At 45.9% G+C, this 24896-nt stretch overlaps 1 long non-coding RNA gene across 4 annotated transcripts; it reads right to left on the minus strand.

The window, feature by feature from the left end:
- Positions 1 to 6139: 6139 nt before the first annotated feature.
- Positions 6140 to 24254, minus strand: LOC120928540. 4 transcript variants are annotated; one of them, XR_005747214.1, is made up of 3 exons: positions 24090 to 24254; positions 17257 to 17340; positions 6140 to 6178 (listed from the first exon to the last, which is right to left on the minus strand). It is a non-coding gene; the product is annotated as an uncharacterized LOC120928540 (long non-coding RNA). The 4 variants fall into 4 exon arrangements; XR_005747211.1 differs by having other exon boundaries at positions 24084 to 24254; XR_005747212.1 differs by lacking the exon at positions 6140 to 6178 and adding an exon at positions 7281 to 7532 and having other exon boundaries at positions 24084 to 24254.
- Between the last annotated feature and the right edge of the window lie 642 nt (positions 24255 to 24896).

The raw sequence follows: 24896 nt of genomic DNA on the forward strand, positions 1-24896 counted from the left end.
CTAGTTGTGCCTTGTAGGCTGACGATGGATCCCGGTCTAGCTCTGTATATGTGTTTTCATCTGACAGCATCTCAAAGATTTGGTTGTGGTAAAAATCTTTTGTAAGAATAACCACCCCCCCGCCTTTATCTGCTGGCCTGATAATTATATCTTTGCGCTCTTCCAACATCTCAATCCCCTCTTTAATGTGTTTCAGATTGGACTTTTTGGCAGGTTTTAGATCTTCCAAATCTCGTAGTACCAGGTTTTTGAATACTTCCACCTGATGGTTTGGATTGTTAAGTGGATTGAATAATGATTTGTTTTTTAAACCACTGTTCAGAGCCGCACCTGGTATTGGGGAATGGACATTATTTTGTGCATTACATCCCACAAAATACTTTTTCATGTTTAATCTACGAATGTACTTGTGTACGTCTATGAATACATTGAACTTATTCACTGGTGTCTTAAATCCACATTTCAGGCCCAGGTTCAGAATATTCATTATGTGTCAAAACCGCTGTGCTTAAGTTGTAAATACCTCCTAATCCTGCTGATGCCTTCTTCTTTTGTTGTCAGTTTACTCTGCTTAGTTTTCAAAGGACACAGCAGGGCTGTCTTTTCCATTGGGCACGCTGGGCAGTTGCCCGGGGGCCCACTTGCCTGGGGGCCCCCATCGGCTGCCCAGCGACCCCAGTAAAAAATGGTGGAGAGCAGCGGGTCAGAACTGTAGAACTGTATCGTGTCTACAGAATCTGAGGAAGAGTCTGAAGAGAAGTCAAGAGTGGGAGCGCTGCCGGGATGGGGGTCACGGGAGAAGTCAGACTTGAGGAGACAGTAGGATAAAACCAGAGCAGCCAAGCTGGAGCCATCTGACTGAGCCATGCATGTTGCACCTGAGAGGAGGTCAGTGATAGCGCCGCCAGGCCAGTCTAAGGGGCGGGTGGTTGCTGATGTATTTTCTCTACGGAAGGTGGTCTCTGGTCACCAGAGTGCCCCACACATCAGAGTTCCTGGTGTTCCCCTTTACATCAGAGTCTGCAGGATTCCCCCTTACAGTGCAAGGACCCTGATGTAAGTGGGAACTCTGATGTAAAGAGAAAGCAGTGAACTCTGATATAAGGTGGTCTCTGGTCACCAGAGTCCCCCTCCACATCAGAGTTCCCCCTTACATCATGATCTGCAGCGTTCCCTTTTACATAAGAGTTCCCTTTCACTGTAAGGGGGAATCCTGCAGGCTCTGATGTAAGAGGAAACTCTGAGCAGGCTGGGTTATAGTAACCTAACCATGTCAATAAAGAAATTTGTAAAACTGTAATTTTAGGTACATTTTTTGCAGTGCCAGTAAAAAAAATGTGGTTCTGCCAGTAAATGTCATGACTTTTGTCAGTAAATTCTTGTGCACGATTGTGTAGACAGGGCCCCAGTGCACTGTATTGCCCGGGGGCCTATAATGCTCTTAAGATGCCACTGGGACACAGGAGGGATCAGCAGCGATCGCTCACTGTGTCCAATTCAGAAAAGGAAAAGGCCGGTAAATTACATTTACTGGCCCCTTTCTCCGCTCTCCATCCTGACAGCTTCCCCACAGCAGCTGACGGAAGAGGAGCAAAGCCGGCTGCAAGGGGGACGGGGGGCAGAGGAAAAGCACACAGGGGGCCAGAGAAGGAGGACACAGGGGGGGGGCTAGAGGAGGAGGACAGGAGGGGGTGAAAGAGGAGGACACAGGGGGTCGGAGGAGGGGGAAGGCTGGAAGATGAGGACACAGGCAGGGCCGGCCTTTGCGTTGTGCGAGTTGTGCGATCGCACAAGGCGCCTTGGACAATACGGGCGCCGTGCGGCTGTCACATCTTGCAGTCACTTTACTAAAAATATGTTGAATGTGGTAGGAGCAGAGCGGCCGCCGCCCGTGTCACTGCTCAGCAAGAGCACGGCACCCCGGCGCTGCGGGGGGGGGGGGGAGCGTCGCGCCCGCTGACACTCATGCACGGGGTCTTGACCCTCCCTCCTCCTCTCCTCTCCTTGTCTCAGGTGGTACTGGCCTGGGTAGCGCGGCGCCGTAGCGTAAAGCGTGCATGCGTGATGCATGCCGCTCAGCTTCAAATCCTAATGGCGCCAAGAGCAGAGCACTGACCGACTGAAGCCGGGACCTGCCTGACAGACTGCCGTAACTCTGAAGAAAAGTAACGGTAAGGCAGCCCGTCCCCTCCCCCTTATCTAGCAGGCTCACACCTGTCATTCCCTCTCCCCCCCCCCCCCCCCCACCTGTACACCAGATGTGAGCCTGTAAAACATTTTTTATATGTTATAGCAAAACATAAAATTAATTTTTTTTCTCAAAATTGGTCCTTTGTTAGAGAAAAAAAAACGAAAAAAATAAAACGCAGAGGTGATCAAATATCACTGTGCAGTTGTCAGCTTAAGTTAAAGTAGAGGTTTACCTAAAAAAAATTTTTTATCATTGCATTAGGCTATTTAGTAGAATGAGAATCTGCGTTTGTTTTTTAAAAATGCTAGCGGGACATACCTTTTTCTATATAGATGATCAACGCGGCTTCCGGGTATGGTTGTCGGGGCTGGGCGTTCCTAATTGATTGACAGGCATCCCGACAACGCATATAGCGCGTCACGAGTAGCCCAAAGAAGCCGAATGTCGGTGCGGCTCTATACGGCGCCTGCGCACCGACGTTCGGCTTCTTTCGGCAACTCGTGACGCGCTGTATGCGTTGTCGGGATGCCTGTCAATCAATTAGGAAAGCCCAGCCCCGACAACCATACCCGGAAGCCGCGTTGATCATCTATATAGAAAAAGGTATGTCCCGCTAGCATTTTTAAAAAACAAACGCAGATTCTCATTCTACTAAATAGCCTAATGCAATGATAATTTTTTTTTTTTTTTTAGGTGAACCTCCACTTTAAGCAGCGCACATAGCAAAACATGGCCTATCATGAAAGGGGGGGGGGGGGGGGGTAAATCTTCCAGAGGTTCGATTTTTTTGCCGGGGGGGGGGGGGGGGTAAATCTTCCAGAGGTTCGATTTTTTTGCCGAGAGTTTATTTATACTTCAGGCAGTCTGTAATTGGCCTGTACTCCTACAGAGGATCACTTCATGTTTGTGACACCCCATGTTTATTGCCTGAAGTATAAATAAACTCTGGGCAAAAAAATGTCACGGTTTAACCACGTGAGCTCTGGAAGATTTACCCCCCCTCCATGACAGGCCATTTTTTGCGATGTGCACTGCATAACTTAAGCTGACAACTGCGCGGTCATGCGACGCTGTACACAAATAAAATTTGTATTTTTTTTTCTCTGTGGTATTTGATCACCTCTGCGTTATTTTATTTTTTCTGTTTTAACAAAAGACCAAATTTGAAAAAAATATTTTTTTACTTTCTGCTATATAACATATCCAATTGTATTAACATTTTTTCATAAATTTAGGCCATGGGTCTCCAAGCTTTCTAAACAAAGGGCTGGTTTACTGTGCTTCAGGAGGGCCGGACTGTGGCCATTTGGAGTACAAAATGTCCTGATGTCAGTGGGGAAAAAACCATGCTCCATCTTTTGTGTCAATGGGAGAAATTGTGCCCCATAATTGGTGTCAATGGGAGAAATTGTGCCCCATAATCGGTGTTGTCAGGAGAAATTGTGTCCCATCATTGGTGTCATTAAGAGAAATTGTGTCACATCATTGGAGTCATTGGGAGAAATTGTGCCCCATTATCGGTGTCATTGGATGAATTGTGCCCCATCATTGGTGGCAGTAGGAGGAATTGTACCCAAGGGCCGGAATAAAAGCAAGCAAAGGGCCACATCTGGCCCCCTGGCCGCAGTTTGGAGACCTCTGATTTAGGTCAATGTTGTTGGTACAAAATATCCTAATAAGTGTCTACAAACTATGGGATATATTTATGGAATTTTTTTTTTCCTAGTAATGGCAGAGATCAGGGACTTATAGCAGGGCTGCGATATTGTGACTGACAATCTGATACTTTGTGGGAACCAGTGACACTAATACAATGATCACTGTACTAATGACACTGGCTGGCAAGGGGTTAATCATCTAGGGCAGGGGTCTCCAAACGTATTAAATGAAGGGCCCGTTTACTGTCCTTCAGACTTTAGGGGGCCGGACTGTGGCCACTGGAAATAGCAAAAATGTTCCGGTATTAGGAGTAAACAATGCCCCATTGTTGGTGTCATTAGGAGGAATTGTGCCCCATTGTTGGTGTCATTAGGAGGAATTGTGGCCCATTGTTGGTGTCATTAGGAGGAATTGTGGCCCATTGTTGGTGACATTAGGAGGAATTATGGCCCATTGTTGGTGTCATTAGGAGGAATTGTGGCCCATTGTTGGTGTCATTAGGAGGAATTGTGCCCCATTTTTTATGTCAGAAGATGAAATATTGCCCCAAGGGCCAGATAAAAGCAAGTAAAGGGCCACATCTGGCCCCTGGGCCGCAGTTTGGAGACCCCCTGATCTAGAGCAATTAAAGGCTTAACTGTTATTTGAGCGTTATTCCAGCGTTATTGAGGCGTTATTCAAGCGAAGCCTCATCTGCAATCCCAATGTGCTGGTAAAGCACCGCTAAGACCCTAACATTTTAGGACGTTTTTGCAGTGCCTCAGTGTGAAAGGGTAAGGTGTTTTTACAGCGCTTTTAATTCATTTCAATGGAGAGGGGCGTTTTTGGAGCGATTTTTTTTTTTCAGTGCCCAAAAGCTGCTCCAAAGATGCTGCTTGCAGGACTCAGTGTGAAAGGTCCATTGAGACGCACTTAAATTGTCTGTTTATTAAAGCAAATTATTTGTTACAAATATTTTTTTCCTCTTTGTGTATGTTTAGGTGACCGGGGGGGGGGGGGGGCGCCACAAGATTAGCTCGCACAGGGCGCCTGAACACCTAAGGCCGGCCCTGGACACAGGGACCAGAGGAGGGGGACACAGGGACAGTCAGGGATTATCAGTGCGGCAGGAGGGACAGTTGCAAGCACTGATCTCCCTGTATGGCTTTTCAGCTGACAGCCCCAGGAGAGAGAAAGGAGGAAACTAAAAACTATACAGGGCGATCGGTGCTTGCAACTGTCCCCCCCTCCCCCGCCGCACCAATCATCCCCCACTGTCAACCAGGGACAATCATTCATGGGCTCATGTGCAGTGAACACCCTGCACACATGGATGATACACCACTGTTTTTAGGGTCTAAATAGTAAAAAGACACTATCTGCTGCTTTTTACCACTTGCTAATTGCCCTTATAGCACATTTACTGCTACAGGGTGGCAGCTGTGCAGAGGATCATGTATATATACACACGATTCTGCATTCCCCATCTGCAGGGGGTGCGATTGCGCCAACGGGACACTTTTGCAGTGACAATTCACAACAGTAGCCGATCTGCAGGTCCTGGGGACTCAAAGTCATCAGGCACCCGTCGATCATGAGTAAAACACAGAGAACTAACATATGTAAACAAGGCATATCTCAGTTCTGAAAGTGGAGAAGAGACTGATCCTGTGTCTCGACTAGAATCTAATTCTTCCCCTAGTAAAAGCAGGACACAATGAACATGAAATCACAGGCTAGGCACACAGTTAACCCTTTGACTCCCTCTGCTGTTTAACCCCTTCCTAGCCAGTGTTATTAGTTCAGTGACAGTGTAGATTTTGATCACTGTATTAGTGTCATTGGTTCCAGCAAAGTGTCAAAAGTGTCAGTTAAGGTCCGATAGTCCACTGCAATATCACAGTCCCACTATAAGTTGCTGATCGCTGCCATTACTTGTATAAAAAGAATATATAAATATATCCCATAATTTGTAGATGCAATAACATAGGCGTAAACCAATATACGCTTGTTTTTTTTTACCAAAAACATGTAGCAAACATATTGGCATAAATTTATGAAGAAATTAAATTTTTCTCAACTTTTTTATTGGCTATGTTTTATTACAGAAAGTAAAACAATTTTATTTTTTTATTTTTTTATTAATAGCGCAAAAAAAAACAAAAAAACACAGTAATGATTAAATACCACCAAAAGAAAGCCTTATTTGTGGGGGAAAAGGGGACATTCATTTTATTTGGGTACAGTGTCGAACCACCGCGCAATTGTCAGTTAAAGTATGGCAATGCCATATCGGAAAAAATGGCCTGGTCATGAAGGGTGTAAATCTTCCTGAGGTCAAGTTCAGATCTAGGAAAAAAAATAAATACAAATTAACACATATCTGTAATCATTAACCACTTCCATACCGGGCACTTACGCACCTTCCTGCCCATGCCAATTTTCAGCTTTCAGCGCTGTCGCACTTTGAATGACAATTGCGCGGTCATGCTACACTATATCCAAACAATTTTTTCATAATTTTATTCCCACAAATAGAGCTTTCTTTTGGTGGTATTTGATCACCTGTGCGATTTTTATTTTTTGCGCAACAACTAAAAAAAGATTTTTTTCTGTTATTTTTTTTTAAAATAATTACGTTTTCTTCTTCAATTACGGGCACTGATATGGCGGCACTGATGGGCACCGATGAGGTGGCACTGATAGGCAGCACTGATGGACACTAATAGGCGGCACTGAAGGGCACTCATAGGCGGCACTGATGGGCACTCATAGGCAGCACTTATGGGTGGCACTGATGGGTACTTATGGGTGGCACAGATGGGCACTGATAGGTGGGCACTGGGCATGGATGGGCACTAAGAGGTGGAACTGATGGACACTGAGGGGTGGCACTGATGGACACTGAGGTGTGGCACTGAGGGCATTACTGGGCATCACTTGTTTATCCCAGTGCCCATGTTGCCAGTCAGTGCCCATTTGTGGGCACCGATTGGCATCTTTCATTTTTTTTACTGCCCCCTTCCCTGGTGGTCCAGTGTGGGCTTCCCTGGTGGTCCAGTGTGGGCATCCGAGGGGGGGCTGCGCTGATAAACAATCAGCGCGAACCCCCCTGTCAGAAGAGCCGCCGATCGACTCGCGTCTGTCAGACGCGAATGAGGAAGAGCCATCAACGGCTCTTCCTGTTTACATCGTGATCAGCCGTGATTGGACACGGCTGATCACGTGGTAAAGAGCCTCCACCGGAGGCTCTTTACCGAGATCGGAGATGCAGGGTGTCAGACTGACACCCCGCATCACCGATCGCCGCGCTGCGCGCCCCTACGGGGGCGCACCGGCATGTAATCCTGCTGGACGTCATTAGACGTCCAGTCAGGATTTCACAACCACTTCCCGGACGTCAATTGTCTATTGACCGGGCGGGAAGTGGTTAAATGTAGTTTATTTATTTTTTTATGTTAGCAGGGTAAGTAGACAGGCAGTAGCAGCACAAGGAGCCAATCACTGTATGTGCTGAAAAGAAGCATACTGGTAGAGGAGAAAGCAGAGCAATGGAGAGATGAGCTCATCAATGTTCTGATTCTTCTTTGGCTGTCAAGTCACAGACTGGTGTGGGTCCAGGACATCTTGGGCTCATAGAAAGTGGGTTGAATGATGTTGGCCATCACACTGAGAACATTACAGCAACCAGCAGAAAAAGGTACTGCGGGGGAAAGGTAAATATAACAGCAAAAGCTTTGTTACTTTATCTTATAATGGGCTATTGATTTTTACCTTGTTTTATTGACTGGAGTTTTGCTTTAGTAAACTCGGTTTGATTTCTTTTTAGTCATAACCCCTGCAAGTTAATGTCATCATGTGCTAGTATGCACTGCGTTGCAGCTGACATGCAGGGAGAAGCATTAATGACAGACGAGACTCCTAGGGGGCTATTTACAAAAGGCAAATCCACTTTGCACTACAAGTGCAAACTACGGGCCAGATCCACAAAAACCTGACGTAACTTAAAAAATCCAATTTAAGTTACACTGGCTTAAAGTTTCTACCTAAGTGCCTGATCCACAAAGCACTTATCTAGAAATTTCAGGCTGTGTAACTAAAATTCCGCCGGCGCAAGGCGTTCCTATTCAAATGGGGCGAGTCCCATTTAAATGAGGCGCGCTCCCGCGCCGGCCGTACTGCGCATGCGCGTCGGCCGTACTGCGCATGCGCGAAGTTACGTTACGCCGAGTTTTGAGGATCGCGACGGCTTAAAGTTGCGTCGGGGAAAAAAAATGACAGCGGCATGCATTCCTGAGGGAGAACTCCATGCCAATTTTCAAAGAAAAAACCGGCATGGGTTCCCCCCCCAGGAGCATACCAGGTCCTTAGGTCTGGCATGGGTTGTAAGGAGACCCCCCCACGCCGAAAAATTGACGTAGGGGGTCCCCCTACAATCCATACCAGACCCGTATCCAAAGCACGGTACCCGGCCAGCCAGGAAGGGAGTGGGGACGAGCGAGCGCCCCCCCCCCTCCTGAGCCGTGCCAGGCCGCGTGCCCTCAACATGGGGGGGTTGGGTGCTCTGGGGCAGGGGGGCGCACTGCGGGCCCCCCCACCCCAGAGCACCCTGTCCCCATGTTGATGAGGACAGGACCTCTTCCCGACAACCCTTGCCATTGGTTGTCGGGGTCTGCGGGCGGAGGCTTATCGGAATCTGGGAGTCCCCTTTAATAAGGGGGCCCCCAGATACCGGCCCCCCACCCTAAGTGAATGGATATGGGGTACATCGTACCCCTATCCATTCACCTGGAGGCAAAAAGTAAAAGTTAATAAACACACAACACAAGGCTTTTTAAAATATTTTATTATTCTGCTCCGGACGCCCCCCCTGTCTTCGTTATTAGCTCAATTACCAGGGGGGGCTTCTTCTTCCGCTCTCCGGGGGTCTTCTTCCACTCTCCGGGGGTCTTCCGCTCTCCGGGGGGGCTTCTCCGGACTCCGGGGGGGCTTCTCCGGACTCCGGGGGGCTTCTTCCATCTTCTCCCCTCTTCCGCTCTTGACTCGGCGAACCCCGGTTCTTCTGCAGATGTCCGGTGCCTTCTTCTTCAGCGCTGGCTGCCTGCTATGTTTGTGTGTTAGCTCGATTTCAAACAGGCAGCCGGCGCGGTCTTCTGTGACGTCAGGGTCTTCTCTTCCTTTCTTCCGATGTTGCCTCGTCGCCTGTTGTCGCTGTAATGATGGAAGCGCGCCTTGCATCCCATTTATATAGGCATCACCGTCCCATCATGCTCCGGTAGGTACCCACGTGGTGGGTGCACGTGGGTAGGCACCCACCACGTGGGTACCTGCCGGAGCATGATGGGACGGTGATGCCTATATAAATGGGATGCAAGGCGCGCTTCCATCATTACAGCGACAACAGGCGACGAGGCAACATCGGAAGACCAGAAGAACAGAAGAGAAGATGACGCCACAGAAGACCGCGCCGGCTGCCTGTTTGAAATCGAGCTAACACACAAACATAGCAGGCAGCCAGCGCTGAAGAAGAAGGCACCGGAGAGCTGCAGAAGAACCGGGGTTCGCCGAGTCAAGAGCGGAAGAGGGGAGAAGATGGAAGAAGCCCCCCGGAGTCCGGAGAAGCCCCCCCGGAGTCCGGAGAAGACCCCCGGAGAGCGGAAGACCCCCGGAGAGTGGAAGAAGACCCCCGGAGAGCGGAAGAAGAAGCCCCCCCTGGTAATTGAGCTAATAACGAAGACAGGGGGGGCATCCGGAGCAGAATAATAAAATATTTTAAAAAGCCTTGTGTTGTGTGTTTATTAACTTTTACTTTTTGCCTCCAGGTGAATGGATAGGGGTACGATGTACCCCATATCCATTCACTTAGGGTGGGGGGCCGGTATCTGGGGGCCCCCTTATTAAAGGGGACTCCCAGATTCCGATAAGCCTCCGCCCGCAGACCCCGACAACCAATGGCAAGGGTTGTCGGGAAGAGGTCCTGTCCTCATCAACATGGGGACAGGGTGCTCTGGGGTGGGGGGGCCCGCAGTGCGCCCCCCTGCCCCAGAGCACCCAACCCCCCCATGTTGAGGGCACGCGGCCTGGCACGGCTCAGGAGGGGGGGGGCGCTCGCTCGTCCCCACTCCCTTCCTGGCTGGCCGGGTACCGTGCTTTGGATACGGGTCTGGTATGGATTGTAGGGGGACCCCCTACGTCAATTTTTCGGCGTAGGGGGGGTCTCCTTACAACCCATGCCAGACCTAAGGGCCTGGTATGCTCCTGGGGGGGAACCCATGCCGGTTTTGTCTTTACAAATTGACGTGGAGTTCTCCCTCGGGAAAGCATACCAAATGCCGTGGCTGGAATGGGCCTTTACAAGGTGTGACTAACTTTACACTTTGTAAAACGAGCCCTAATTTTACACTTGCAAAATAACACTTACGGCGCAAAAAAGAAGCTAGAAAGCTTTGTGGATCGCCTTAAGTGCTAATTTGCATACTAGCAACGGCATTTCGACTCGAAATGCCCCCAGCGGCGGATGCGGTACTGCATCCTAAAATTAGGCAGTGTAAATCAATTACACATGCCGGATCTTCTGTGTAACTTTGGAAAAAGCCTTTTGAGGATCGTTTCCAAAGTTACACACAGACTGAACACCACTTAAGTCGGAGTATCTCTTTTGAGGATCTGGCCCTACAAGTGCAAACTACAAGTGTAAAGTGCACTTGAAATTGCACTGAAAATGCACTTGGAAGTGCAGTCACTGTAAATCTGAGGGGTAGATCTGAAATGATCAGCTCTGCTGATTTTATTATCCAATTATGTATAACGTGTCTGCCAACTGACAGGCAGTTCTTGCAATTTGCCATTCATGAAATAGTTTTTAAAATACCCACAAGGTGGTGCTCCAAAACCATGTGTTCATTCTGATATATCTGATATATAAAATTACAGTGCCTTTAAAAGTATTCATACACCTTGAAATTTTACACATTTTGGCACATAATTGTGAAGTACAAGAAAAATGATAAATGGTTTTTCATTTTTTTTTTTACAAAACAATGGGGGTTATTTACGAAAGGCAAATCCACTTTGCACTACAAGTGCAAACTACAAGGTCAAAGTGCACTTGAAATTGCACTGAAAGTGCTCTTGGCAGTGCAGTCGCTGTAAATCTGAGGTGTAGATCTGAAATGAGGGGAAGATCTGCTGATTTTATTTTTCAATCATGTGCAAGCTAAAATGCTGTTTTTTATTTCCCTTGCATGTCCCCCTCGGATCTACAGCGACTGCACTTTCAGTGCAATTTCAAGTGCACTTGTAATTTGTACTTGTAGTGCAAAGTGGATTTGCCTTTCGTAAATAACCCCCAATATGCGAAAAGTGCGGCGTGTATTTGTATTCAGCCCCCCAGGGCCGGCGCTACCACTAGGCAGATTAAGCAGCCGCCTAGAGCGCACTGCCGCCTAGGGCGCAGCCCTGGCCTGTCATCTACTCATCACCGCTGGATGTAACCTCTGGAGCTGCTGTCCCTGTGCGGTGTGTCTTCGGGAGTGTATACTGGAGTTCCGGAGGAGAGGGAATGTCTGCTGCCAGGGATAGTGCAGAGGCGCGGGGAGGAAACTATCACATCCACGTGCAGCACACTAACAGGTCCCTCCCCCGGCTCCCACAGCGGCAGAGTTGTTTGGCGGTTCAGGGATCTGATGCCGAGGAGCTGGGCCGCCTCCTTCATGGTCGGGACTCGTGAGGGGGTGTGGCCAGCCAAGAGATGATCCCGCCTTTCACTGGGGGACGGAGAGCGGAATGGGCGGCCTCAGGAATGATAGCAGGTCTTTCTGGGCAGAGCAGCAGGTAAAAAAAAAAAAAGGTTCTAAAAATGCTGTTTTGTTTTCACCCAGTCCTCAGCCCTGCTGTCACCCAGTCCTCTGCCCTGCTGTCCCCCAGTCCTCTGCCATGCTATCACCCAGTCCTCTGCCCTTCTGTCACCCAGTCCTCAGCCATGCTGTCACCCAGTCCTCAGCCATGCTGTCACCCAGTCCTCTGCCCTGCTGTCACCCAGTCCTCTGCCCTGCTGTCACCCAGTCCTCTGCCCTGCTGTCACCCAGTCCTCTGCCCTGCTGTCACCCAGTCCTCTGCCCTGCTGTCACCCAGTCCTCTGCCCTGCTGTCACCCAGTCCTCTGCCCTGCTGTCACCCAGTCCTCTGCCCTGCTGTCACCCAGTCCTCTGCTGTCGCCCTGTCCCCTGCTGTCACCCAGTTCTCTCTCTAAAAAAAATTGAATTGTTGGCAACTATGCTTGCTGTGTACAATGAGGGTCAACAAACATCACAGGGGGGTATAGACAGGGCCAGTGCTAGACTGTTTTGCGCCCTTTCTATACCTTATATAGGTATAGAAACTATATTTTAGCGGTATAGAAGTTTTATTTAAAAAAAAAATGGGGGGGGGGGGGGGGCGCAAGTAGCTGGTCTCGCCTAGGGCGCAAAATAGTCTAGCACCGGCCCTGCAGCCCCCCTAAATCAATACTTTGTAGAACCCCCTTTCACTGTAATTACAGCTGCAAGTCTTTTTGGGGGATGTCTCTACCAGGGGTGTATTTAGGTTTTGTGCTGCCCTAGGCCTGACTAAACTCGTGCACCCCCTAATTTAAATATGACCCACCCCTTCCTGTCAAGGCCACACCCCTTGCGGTTTAAGACCCACCCTGAAATTTTCAAGTGGGGACACTAGTTCTGATGGCCTGGGAGGGGGGCAATGGATTCCCTTAATTTGCATAGATTTCATCTTCCTTCCTGTTTGGCTATGGGACAGGAAGTGAAGGGAAATCTCTGCAATGGGGCAGGGATGGTAAAAAATTTGAAGCAACGCCCCCCCCCCACAGTTGCAGAATGCCAACCGCCCACATACTGGAAGCAGTGCGGCCGATTTATGGGGGCGGTAAACTAATTTGCCTAACAGTGTAGTGCAAGCCGGCGAGGACACTGTCTGTGCTGCCCCCCTGCAAAGTGCTGCCCTAGGCCTGGGCCTTGTTGGCCTAGGCCAGGATACAGCATTGGTCTCTACCAGCTTTGCACATCTAAAAAGTGACATTTTTGCCCATTCTTCTTTGCAAAATAGCTCAATGGCCATGTCATGGTAGGTTTTCAGTTGTGCCATACTCTTTCCATTTTTGGATTATTTATTGAACAGTGTCCCTGAGATATTCAAAGCTTGGGATATTTTTATTTCTAAACCTTACCCTGCTTTAACCACTTCAATACCGCAGAACGTCATATGACCTACTCGTTTTTCAGTAGAGATATCTGAAGGATGCCTGCAGCTACAGACATCATCCAGATATAGGGCCAGATTCACAAAAGAGATACGACGGCGTATCTCCTGATACACCATCGTATCTCTGAGAGTATCTATGCGGCTGATTCATAGAATCAGTTACGCATAGATAGCCCTAAGATCCAACAGGTGTAATTGACTTACACCGTCGGATCTTAGGATGCAATACTTCGGCCGCCGCTGGGTGGAGTTTGCGTAGTTTTCCAGCGTCAGGTATGCAAATTAGCTTTTACGGCGATCCACGAAGGTACGCGCGTTGGTTACGTCGTCGCTAGTCGGTTTTTCCCATCGCAAAGTTAGTCATGCTTTTTCATGGATTAACTTTAGAACAGCCATGTTAAAGTATGGCTGTCGTTCCCGCGTCGAATTTCAATTTTTTTTTTGGCGTAAGACGTCCGGGAATACGAAAGTACGTTACGCACGTCGCCGTTCAAAAAACACGTCGGGGCGCCGTAATTTCACACAATGCACGTCGGGAAATTTCCTAACGGAGCATGCGCAGAACGTTCGGTGCGGGAACTTGCCTAATTTAAAAGGTACACGCCCCATTTGAATTAGGCGGGCTTGCGCCGGACGGCTTTACGTTACACCGCCGTAAGTTTACACGCAAGTGCTTGAGGAATCAGGCACTTGCGCTGAAAACTTGCGGCGGTGTAACGTAAAGACGATACGTTACGCCGCCACATGAATCTGGCCCATAGTTTTTTAGAGCCAGTAATTCTGAGCACAGTATAAATGATCGTAGTGGCTGTTCAGCCACTTGATTACTCTTAGCAGCGACAGGAAGGGATGCCCCCCTCCCGTTGCCCTCCGGTGCTTCTCTGGGCTCTCCTGTGCGTCGGGGACCTGGAGAACGAAAAGGCTGTCTCTGGAAGAGAGGCATAGAGATTTCCGAAGGACAGATGGTCCCCGACAATCTCTATGATCCTCAGAGGCCCAAGCGCGACGTTATGACGTCATGACCAGGCCACACAAGTAAACAAAGCCGAGATCTCGACTAGAAAAGCATCATATGTCAATTTTTTTTTGATCTGATGCTCTCCAGCCTGGAGGAGAGATGTGGGGTCTTATAGACCCCACATCTCTCCCTAAAGAGGACCTGTCATGCACCATTCCTATTACAAGGGATGTTTACATTCCTTGTAATAGGAATAAAAGTTTTAAAAAAAAATGTGTTAAAAGGGAAAGTGTAAAAATAAAAAATGTAAAAAATTAAGTGCCCCTGTCCCTGTGAGCTTGCACACAGAAGTGAAAGCATATGTAAGTCGTGCCCGTGTATGTAGACGATGTCCAAACCACAAATTTGAGGTATCACTGTGAACGTTAGAGCAAGAGCAATAATTCTAGCACTAGACATCCTCTGTAACTCTAAACAGGTAACCTGTAAAAAAATTTACACCGTCACCTGTGGAAATTTTTAAGTACCGAAGTTTGGCGCCATACCATCAGTGTGCGCAATTTTAAAGCATGACATGTGAGGTATCAATTTACTCGGCGTAACATCATCTATCACATTATACAACAAAAATGGGCTAACTTTACTGTTTTATTTGTATTATTCATGAAAAAAAAACATTCCCCTAAAATTGCGTTTTGAAAAATTACCGTGCACATACCATGTGACATAAAAAGTTGCAATGACTGCCATTTTATTCCCTAGGGTGTCTGATAAAAAAAAAAAAAAAAAAAAAAAAATTATGTATATATATATATATATATATATATATATATATATATATATATATATATATATATATATATATATATATATATATATATATAAAGTTTGGGGGTTCTGAGTAATTTTCTAGCAAAAAAATTATGATTTTTACATGTAGGGGAGAAGTGACAGAATTCGCACGGTATGGAAGTAGTTAAACTTCTCTACGACTTTATCCCTGACCTGTCTGGTGTGTTCCCTGGCCTTTATAATGCTGTTTTTTTCACTGAGGCCCCTTTCACACTGGGGCGCAATGTGCGGTGGCAGTATATGGTCGGAATTGCGGCGGTATTCCACCGCTAGCGATGCGGTATAAACCCCCGCTAACAGTCATTGAGACTGCAGGGCTGGAGTTTTTCAGGCGGTATTTAGGTGCTATTTTTAGCGCTAAACCGTCTGAAAAACTCCTCAGTGTAAAAGGGGCCTAAGGTTTCCTAAAAAAAACTTCTGAGGGCTTCACAGAACAGCTGTATTTATACTGAGATGAAATTACACACAGGTGGACTATTTAATAATAAGGTGACTTCTGAAGGCAATTGGTTCCCCTAGATTTTAGTTAGGGGTATTAGAGTAAAGGGGGCTGAATACAAATCCACGCCACACTTTTCAGATATTTATTTGTTAAAAAAAATTGAAAACCATTTATCGTTTTCCTTCCACTTCACAATTATGTGGCACTGTATTGGTCTAGCACATAAAATCCCTATAAAATACATTTACATTTTTGGTTGTAACATGACAAAATGTGGAAAATTTCAAGGGGTACAAATACTTTTTCAAGGCACTGTATATAATTTCAAAGTGTAAAATAATATGTATACATGCTTGGCAAGCAACATGGAGAAAACAGGGATATTTGTGGTATGCCCAACATTTAGAAAGGACTAAATTTTTATTTTTTTGCATTCACAATAATAAATTCACCTGGGTAAATACATAAAAAGAGAAATTCCATTGCAATCCCATAGTTACATGGCATCAATCATAGATTATGCGTTCCTTCGTTTCTTGGAAAAATAGGCAATTTTTCAGGAACACATATGCAGCTCAAACATTTGGATACGCTTAAGAAAAAGCAGAAAAATCATATGAAAATTTAAAGATATAGATTTTACTTCTTAAAGTGGTTTTAAACCCAAAAACAAAATAATATGTTGCAGCTTCTTAACCACTTCCCGACGGCCGTACGACTATATACGGCCGCAGGGTGGTTCTACTTCTTTGGGGCGCCGTGTTTTTACAACCGCCCTTTTCCACGTTCCCCTCGCGCGGACCGGGGAACTTCTGTGCTGGCCGTGTCCCTTGGATACAGCCAATCACAGATCGCCGTGAACGGCCAATCGGAGTGGCCGTTTGCTAGGCGATCTGTGCGGCCAATGAGAGATGATCTCACACTGACAGCGTCCTGTCAGGGAGAGAGGAGACCGATCTGTGTCTCTTGTACATAGAGACACAGATCGGTCACCCCCCCCCCAGTCACCCCCCTTCCCCCACAGTTAGAACACTATATAGGGAATACATTTAACCCCTTCCTCACCCCCTAGTGTTAACCCCTTCCCTGCCAGTCACATTTATACAGTAATTAGTGCATATTTATAGCACTGATTGCAGTATAAATGTGAATGGTGCCAAAAATGTGTCAAAAGTGTCTGATGTGTCCGCCATAATGTCGCAGTCGCAATAAAAATCGCAGATCGCCGCCATTACTAGTAAAAAAAAAAAAATAATAATTCCGTCCCTTATTATGTAAGCGCTATAACTTTTGTGCAAACCAGTTGCTTATTGCGATTTAAAAAAAAAAATATAAATAAAAACCGCAGAGGTGATCAAATACCACCAAAAGAAAGCTCCATTTGTGGGAAAAAAAGGACATCAATTTTGTTTGGGAGCCACGTCACACGACCGCGCAATTGTCAGTTAAAGCGACGCAGTGCCGAATCGCAAAAAGTCCTCTGGGCAGAAAGGGGGTTTAAGTGCCCAGTAAGGAAGTGGTTAAAGTGATACTAGACACACTGGGGGTTATTTACTAAAGGCAAATCCACTTTGCACTACAAGTACAAACTACAAGTGCAAACTGCACTTGAAATTGCCCTGAAAGTACACTTGGAAGTGCAGTCACTGTAGATCCGAGGGGGACATGCAAGGACAATAAAAAACAGCATTTTAGCTTGCACATGATTGGATAATAAAATCAGCAGCGCTTCCCCTCATTTCAGATCTACCCCTCAGATCTACAGCGACTGAACTTCCAAGTGCACTTTCAGTGCAATTTGAAGTGCACTTGTAGTGCAAAGTGGGTTTGCCTTAAATAACCCCCACTGTTTAATTCACAATGTCCCTTCTATTTCTGTATATGGATGATGGCACTGATTATTGCAGTAAAAACCATGTACCTTTTTCCTAATCGATGTACACACCCAGATCTTTTCCTGACTGTCTGTAGGGAAATATAAGCAGGTGGAGCTTCTAGTCTTCTGCTGCTGGTCACATGTTCAAAAAAAAGCCTTTGGAATACAGAGTAAAATTAAATAATTAATATCAATAAACTCTTTTAAATTGTCATACAAATATATATTTTAAACCAAATCTTAATTATTTTGTAGAAATAACATGATGTTGGCAGCTTTCCGCCCCTCCAGCCTGTGTCTTAGAATAAGAGGAAGATGAAGCCTCCATCAATCTAAATGTAATATCCCACCCCCATTGTATTTAGCTGGTTAGTGGGCATGGAGGAGGAGGAAGGGAGTGGGCTTTCAGTCCCCAGCTGAATTGGGGACTTGGATAGAAAGGGCATATGGAGAACGGCAGGATCAACCAGTTTTTTTGCACAATAAAGAAAATAAATCTCATAGTGACTGAATGAGTATGAACAGCATGTAATACATAATTTATTGTTTTTTGTGATGTGGGTTTAGTAACACTTTAAATGTGGCAGCTGCATTGTTTCTTTTATTTTTTAAACTTTTCTTTCGCTTTATTTTCACCTGGTGATACTGGCAAAAAAATCATATTCAGAGAAAGTGATTAATGATTTATACTCGGATTGGTCTAAGGATATTAGTGGTGTAACCCAAGGTTCAGTGCTGGGTTTATAAATGTTATATATTACAAATTTAGAGTCTGGGATTTAAAGTACAATTTCAGAATTTGCAGATGACACCAAGCTATGCAGTGGAATAACGTCCTTACAGGATGTCTCCAACTTACAAGTTGGCCCCAATGCCCTGTTTAATTGGGAAACTATGTGGCAAATTAGATTTATTGTTAATATAAAGCTACCATTGCGCACTTCAGGGTTAAAAACATGCATGCATCATATATGTTAGGAGGAGAACAGCTGGGGGCAGGGCAGGACTTAGGGTGGTGGGGGCCCCTGGGCTTGAGTGTTGAAGGGGCCCCCTGGAGCCGAGAATTGGGGGGGATCGAAGTTGTTGAGCGGGGGGGGGGGGCGAATTGAAGTTGTTGAGCGGGGGGAGCGCATTAAAGTTGTTGAGCGGGGGGGGGATTTTGCAGTTGTTGAGGGGGGGAGTGCCTCTCACCTGTGCCAACAGCCAGGGCCACAGACTGTCATTAGCCCGGCTGTCGGCTTTCTTCCCTTCAGCAGCCACAGTCCTCCACACACCACTCCGGTTCCTCCTGCTTCTGTGCTGCCTCCTCTTGCAGTGCGGGAAAATTAACCCTTTTGCGGGACTGCGGGAAGAAGCTGTCTGTGCGGGAAAGTCACAGAATCTGTGCGTGTTGGGAGGTATGCGCAGGGCCGCCATCAGGAATTTTGGGGCCCCTTGCACAGCTTAAGGCATGGCCCCCCTGAAGCAGAGAACCTAGGGGGGGTGGGGGTGCTGCCGCCTGAAATTGAGAAGCGTGGGGGCTGCCGCAAATTGAGAAGCGGGGGGGCCTTTACAAAAAAAAGAAGAAATAAAGAAGAAAACAAATATATATAAATATATGTAGCCATCCGGGGCCCTGGGGACCTCTGGGCCTTTTAATAAAAAGAAAAAATAAACCTCTGGGCCCTTTAATAATAAAAAAAAAAAAACATTTATAAAAAATACATAAAAAAAGGGAGGTTGCCAAACCCGGGGGCCCTGGGGACCTCTGGGCCTTTTAATAAAAAATAAACAAAAATAAAAAAATAAACATTTATAAAAAAAATAAAAAAAGAGGGGGTTGCCACATGGGGCCCTGGGGACCTCTGAGCCCTTTAATAAAAAATATATATATATATATAAAAAAATGTAATTTTTTTTAAAAAAAAATAAAAAAGGTGGGTTGCCATCCGGGGGCCCTGGAGACCCCTGGGCCCTTTAATAATAATAATATATATATATATATATATATATATATATATATATATATATATATATATATATATATATATTATATATATAAAAATAAAAAATATATTAAAAAAAACATTTTTTTACAAAAAATAAATAAAAAAAAGGGGGGGTTGCCGTCCGGGGCCCTGGGGGCCTCCGGGCCCCTGGGGACCTCCGGACCCCTAAAAAAAAAAAGGGGGCCCCCTATTGGGTGGGGCCCCTGGGCTTGAGCCCAGTCAAGGCCAATGGTAAGTCCGGCCCTGGCTGGGGGAGTCAGTGTGGAGAAAGATGTATAGGTAATACCACCAGGGGTAGTTGATCCAGGAATTATCCGATTGCCTCATGGGGGATCAGGAAGGATTTTTTTCCCCCTACTGGAGTGAATCGGATCATGCTTTATTGTTTGTTTGTTTTTTGCTTCATCTGTATCAACTGTGGGAATAGGATAGTAACGTTTTCTATTTATGTATGTGTGTGTGTGCATGTTTATTTTTTGGAATTGGTTGATTTATATTGGTTGATTTAGATCAGTGGTTCTCAACCTTCTAGTGCCATGACCCCTTGATAAAATTTCCCAAGATGTGGGGACCCCTAACAGTGAAATTATTTTTTTAGCGTGGATAGTCAGCACTCAAGGCAAGACAAGTAATTTGCACCCATAACCCATGGACATTTAGCGCTCCCTGGGTCCCTTCCACTTGTTCAGTATTGAAACCCCTTATGGTACATTTTAGGATGTACCACGCTTTCTCTTTGTCCTCCTTTCTTTCCCTTTTATCTCTCTCTATCCTTATTTCTTGTTTTTTCTTCCCCCATCCCTCTCTCTAGCAGTCTTTCTTGTTCTTTCTCCTATTCTTTCTCTTCCTTTTTCTTTGTTTCTCCCCCTCTTTCCCTCTCCCTTCCATGTATTCTCTATTTTCCCTTCTCTTATTCCTTGGTGTGGGGGGGAGTTGGGATGAGTAGTTACTCACCGTAGCTCCGGGTTCACTGCGTTTCCGACTTTGTGGTGTCTCGTAGCAGTGAGACCTATGTCAAAATCAGGAGATAGGGTCTCCTCCAGCCCCTCCCACTTCACATTCCTTACCAGTCAGCTGACCTCTAGTCTCTGCCCCCCAACCTTGCTGTGAACTGAATGGGCGGCTGCGAAGATGCCGAGTGGGCGGCCGTGGGCTTCAGGAACAGCCCAGCTGGGCGGTCGCAAAAGGCTGAGAGAGCAGCGCGGGCCTCAGGAACAGCCCGTGACCCCTGGCAAATTGTCATTCGACCCCCGAGGGGGTCCCGACCCCCAGGTTGAGAACCACTGATTTAGATGGACTAATGTTACACATAACTATGTACAGTAACTAGCCAGGCAGTAACACAGTTCTGTTTTAGGGTGTCTCCATCCTTGATGGAGGGGCTACGAAGACACCTTTACACAGCAGCATTGTCAGTCTGGGCAGGGGGTAGTGTTAGATGCACTAGCAGATTTAGATGGATTGGCAGCAAATTAAGGTGGAACCCCCGGCTCATGCTGGGTTCTTACCTATGCGAATTGGATGCAGGTTTTCTCCACATCCAATTTGCATAGCAGGAGATTGTGACCAGCTCGGTTCACACATCTCCGCAGCCGCTCTGGTGCAAATTGCACTGGAGCCCTGTGCATCTTTCGGTTAGTTTCAGGTCCGAATTCAGTCAAAAATTCAGGCTTAGGGCCCTTTCACACGGAGCGGATCCGTGTGTCCGCAAAGCTCAGTGGGGATCCTTCGTGAAATCCCCGCTGAGCTGGCAGCTGACAGGGCGGTCCCCACACACTGTGCAGGGACCGCCCTGTGTTTCCTCCGCTCTCCCCTATGGGGGATTGGACGAACACGGACCGTATGTCCGTGTTCATCCGATCCGATCCGGCAGACGGAAGAAAAATAGGATTTCTTCCGTCTGCAAATGCGGATCTTTGCGGAGGCGGACAAATTACGGGTGTCAGCGGATGTTCATCCGCTGACACCCGTAATCACATAGGGACCCATGTATGTCCCGGTTTTATCCGCAAACGGACGGATGAAAATGCGGACATACGGTCCGCTAGTGTGAAAGGGCCCTAAGGTGTACGTTTATCAAACAGAGAAGAGCTGAGATCCTGATGATCACGGCTGATCTCTCAGGTGTACCAGTTTATGAAGCTGAGATGAGGAGTGGAGAACATGTTTTTCACTTCTCATCACAAGACACACCCTTCTGTCATTCACTTTTACACAGATGACCAGTTTATGAAGGTGAGATCTGGGGATCTCACTGGCTATCTCTGTAAAATATCTCTGTCCCAGATTCTCCAGCTCAGAGGTTGAGAATATGGGTGAGAAGCTGCTGTGATGCGAAGAAGGAGGTTTCTTTCCTCCTAATATCTGCAAAAGCAAGCTTAAATATTGATATAAATAATTTTATATATATATATATATATATAATGTATTATACACACACATGCACAGTATAGTTATAATGTATTTTCTTTTAGGACCCATTCACATCTGAGCAATGCAGAATTGTGCAATTCTTTCCACAATTATAATTGCTCTAAAATTCTGTCAAAATACGCAATGCGTTTTTGGTTGACATTCATTGTTAATGGCACCCAAATGCAGTTAGCAAACATGCATTTTGCCACACATTTTGTCATTTGACAAATACTCTAACAACTTGCCAAATTGCACAATGCTCCATGCCCAAAATGTACATTTTGGTGCTTTTTTTTTTTTAACATGTATTTTGGCTCATTTCTTTACCTGCGTTTTGGAGTGCGTTCCAGAAACACATGCAAAATGCATGATATGCTTGCGGTGTCATTAATTGTTAATGGCTAGCAAATGTGTGGTTTGCCAAAATACGCATAAAAAGCAAATCAAAATGCACGTTAAAAAGGTGTCAAACTATATGCTAAAAAAAGCGCCAAAGTGTGCATTACAAACCATATCAAAATGCATCTTAAAATAACCTGTGCTAAAGGACCAAAATGTGTGTTTAAAAAAATGCACAATAAAAAAACCTACGGCCAGATGTGTGTTAAAAAATTATGCCATGTTAAAAAAAAAAAACTCCAAAATATGCATAAATAATGCCAAAATTAGCAATTAAAAACACACATTTAAACAATGTGCCAAAATGTGTGTAAAAAAACTGAGTTAAAAAAGCGCTTATTATTTTCATGTAATAACACAGCCTTTTTAACTTTGGTTTCACTTTTAAAACTCAGCTGCTCTGTAATCACACAAGTTTCTCAGGAGATCACAGGCAGCCCCTCCCCCTTCTACTCAGATCTCAGAGGAAAAACTTCTCCTTCTGAGAACAAATGTTCTCCGCTTCATAAACAGGGTGCCAGAGGAGAAGATTTTTCTCTGAGAACTGAAATGAGATAAATTATCAATGTTTGATAAACGTACACCTCAAATCGGACCTGAAACTGTGAATGGAGACTCACCAGACTGCTGCTGTAAGCCAGAGCATGCTGTGGTGTGAACCCAGCCTAACACCTTTTAAGGTACAGTAACAAATTTGTTTTATATTTGGGATGAAGCTTTTACATAAATTAGTAAAAGCTAAGCATTTTCAGCACTGCTGTCAGTGGTAAATAATTTATCTTAACCCTCTTACTGCCATTTTTGCTGGACAGCTTGGTGTGTTGAGAGTAGTTGAAAAAATAACAGAATTATTGGTGGGCTCACAAGGTCAAAATAATGGAAAAAATAACTAATGCAGTCACTACATCTAAGAAATAGCAAGCTATGGTAAGTTACATTTTAGTTTTTGGGTTTACATATTTTTTAAAGAGGAACTGCAGTCTGCTCACATAGTTTGTAATAAAAACATCTTTGCCCTTCTGAAGCTTCCCTCTAACCACTTTGCAAATTTGTTTTATATACTGTGAGTCTGTAATGCCAAATATGTTGCAGAAATCTCCCCCCACTCAGTCTGGCTGCAACCATTTTAAAGGGGTTGTAAAGGGAAAAAAATGTTTTCCCCTAAATAGCTTCCTTTACCTTAGTGCAGTCCTCCTTCACTTACCTCATGCTTAGATTTTGCTTTTAAATGTCCTTATTTCTTCTGAGAAATCCTCACTTCCTGTTCTTCTGTCTGTAGCTCCCCACCGAAATGCGAGGCTTTCTTCCTGGTGTGGAGACAGCCTCTTGAGGGGGCGAGCAGGACACTCTCTACTTTGCAGATAGAGACAGGAGCTGTGTGTTAGTGGGTGTCCTGACCCTCCTGCTCACCCCCTCAAGTGGCTTTCTCCACACCAGGAAAAAAGCCTTGCATTACGGTGGTGAGTTACAGACAGAAGAACAGGAAGTGAGGATTTCTCAGAAGAAATAAGGACATTTTAAAGCAAAATCGAAGGATGAGGTACGTGAAGGAGGACTGCACTAAGGTAAAGGAAGCTATTTAGGGAAAAAAATGTTTTCCTTTATAACCCCTTTAACTGTGAATAGCTGAATCTGCTGCCTGTTCACCTCCTGGACTTACACAGGCACAACCCCAGCTCTGCAGCTCTCATTGGCGCTCTTATGACTCACCACCTCCCTTCCTGACAAACTCTCACATGTGAGAGAAATCATATGCCTATGCTTTTTACCAGACAAACAGGAAGTGAGTGGTGTAAGGTTTTTACTGGCAAAAAAAAAATCTTTTACTACCCATAGTTAAAACAACAAGGGCAGAAGATTTAAAAGATGAAAAAATTACTGAAGTAATTCAGTTGTAATATACGGACCTCATGTAACCAAGAATGTGATTTAGCGTATAACACCCCTTACATCTTTAATACATCAAGAAGGAAGGCATGTCCAGCTTTCGACATGTGAACAGCATTTCTCTTGAGCGCCATCTCTGCAACCAGATCCTCTACAATACTCTGCCACTTCAAAAGAACTTACACATACTTATCTTCACTGCTGGAGATCCTGGATCCTTCCTGACACTTCATCAAGTTTAAAATTGGCCAGGCCGCAGCAAAACAGAAACAGAGTCAAGATGGCGGCAGCTCCCACTGCACAATGTGCTGCACAGCATCTGAATGTTGAGGAGAAATCTAGGCATGTCGAGTCTCCACAATGTATTGATAGGGACTCGTGGGGGTTGAGTTACTAAAACTAAATAGTTATCATGCACAGCTGCATCAGATTTTGCACTCTCCAATTTTGGTAAATCAACCCCATGGCCTTTATCTCATGAGCAAGCTGCATCTGGCAAAAAGTGAGACACAGAATTGGCTAAAAGGAGCAGAGGATTAGTGATCTTGACACTAAGGCCCCTTTCACACTGACACGTTTTTCAGGCGGTTTTAAATAAAAATAAGCAATGCTATACCGTCTGAAAAAATCCTGCCCTGCAGTCTTCAGTGTGAAAGCCCGAAGCCTTTCACACTGAAGCGGTGCGCTAGCAGGACCACTCCAAAAGTCCTGCTAGCCGCATCTTTGGAGCGGTATAGGAGCGGGGTGTTCACCGCTCCTATACCACTCCTACCCATTGAAATCAATGAGAAACCGCGGTAATACCGCCGGCAATGCGCCTCTGCAGAGGCGCATTGCCGGCGGTATTAACCCTTTTTCGGCCGCTAGCGGGGGTTAAAACCGCACCGCTAGCGGACGAATATCGCTGTAAATACGACGGTATATTGGCGCTAAAAATCGCGCCGCTATACCGCCACTGCACCTCCCCTGCCCCGTGTGAAAGGGGCCTAATGCTCT

Source organism: Rana temporaria, chromosome 2 (assembly GCF_905171775.1).
Source record: "Rana temporaria chromosome 2, aRanTem1.1, whole genome shotgun sequence".
NCBI lineage: Eukaryota > Metazoa > Chordata > Amphibia > Anura > Ranidae > Rana > Rana temporaria.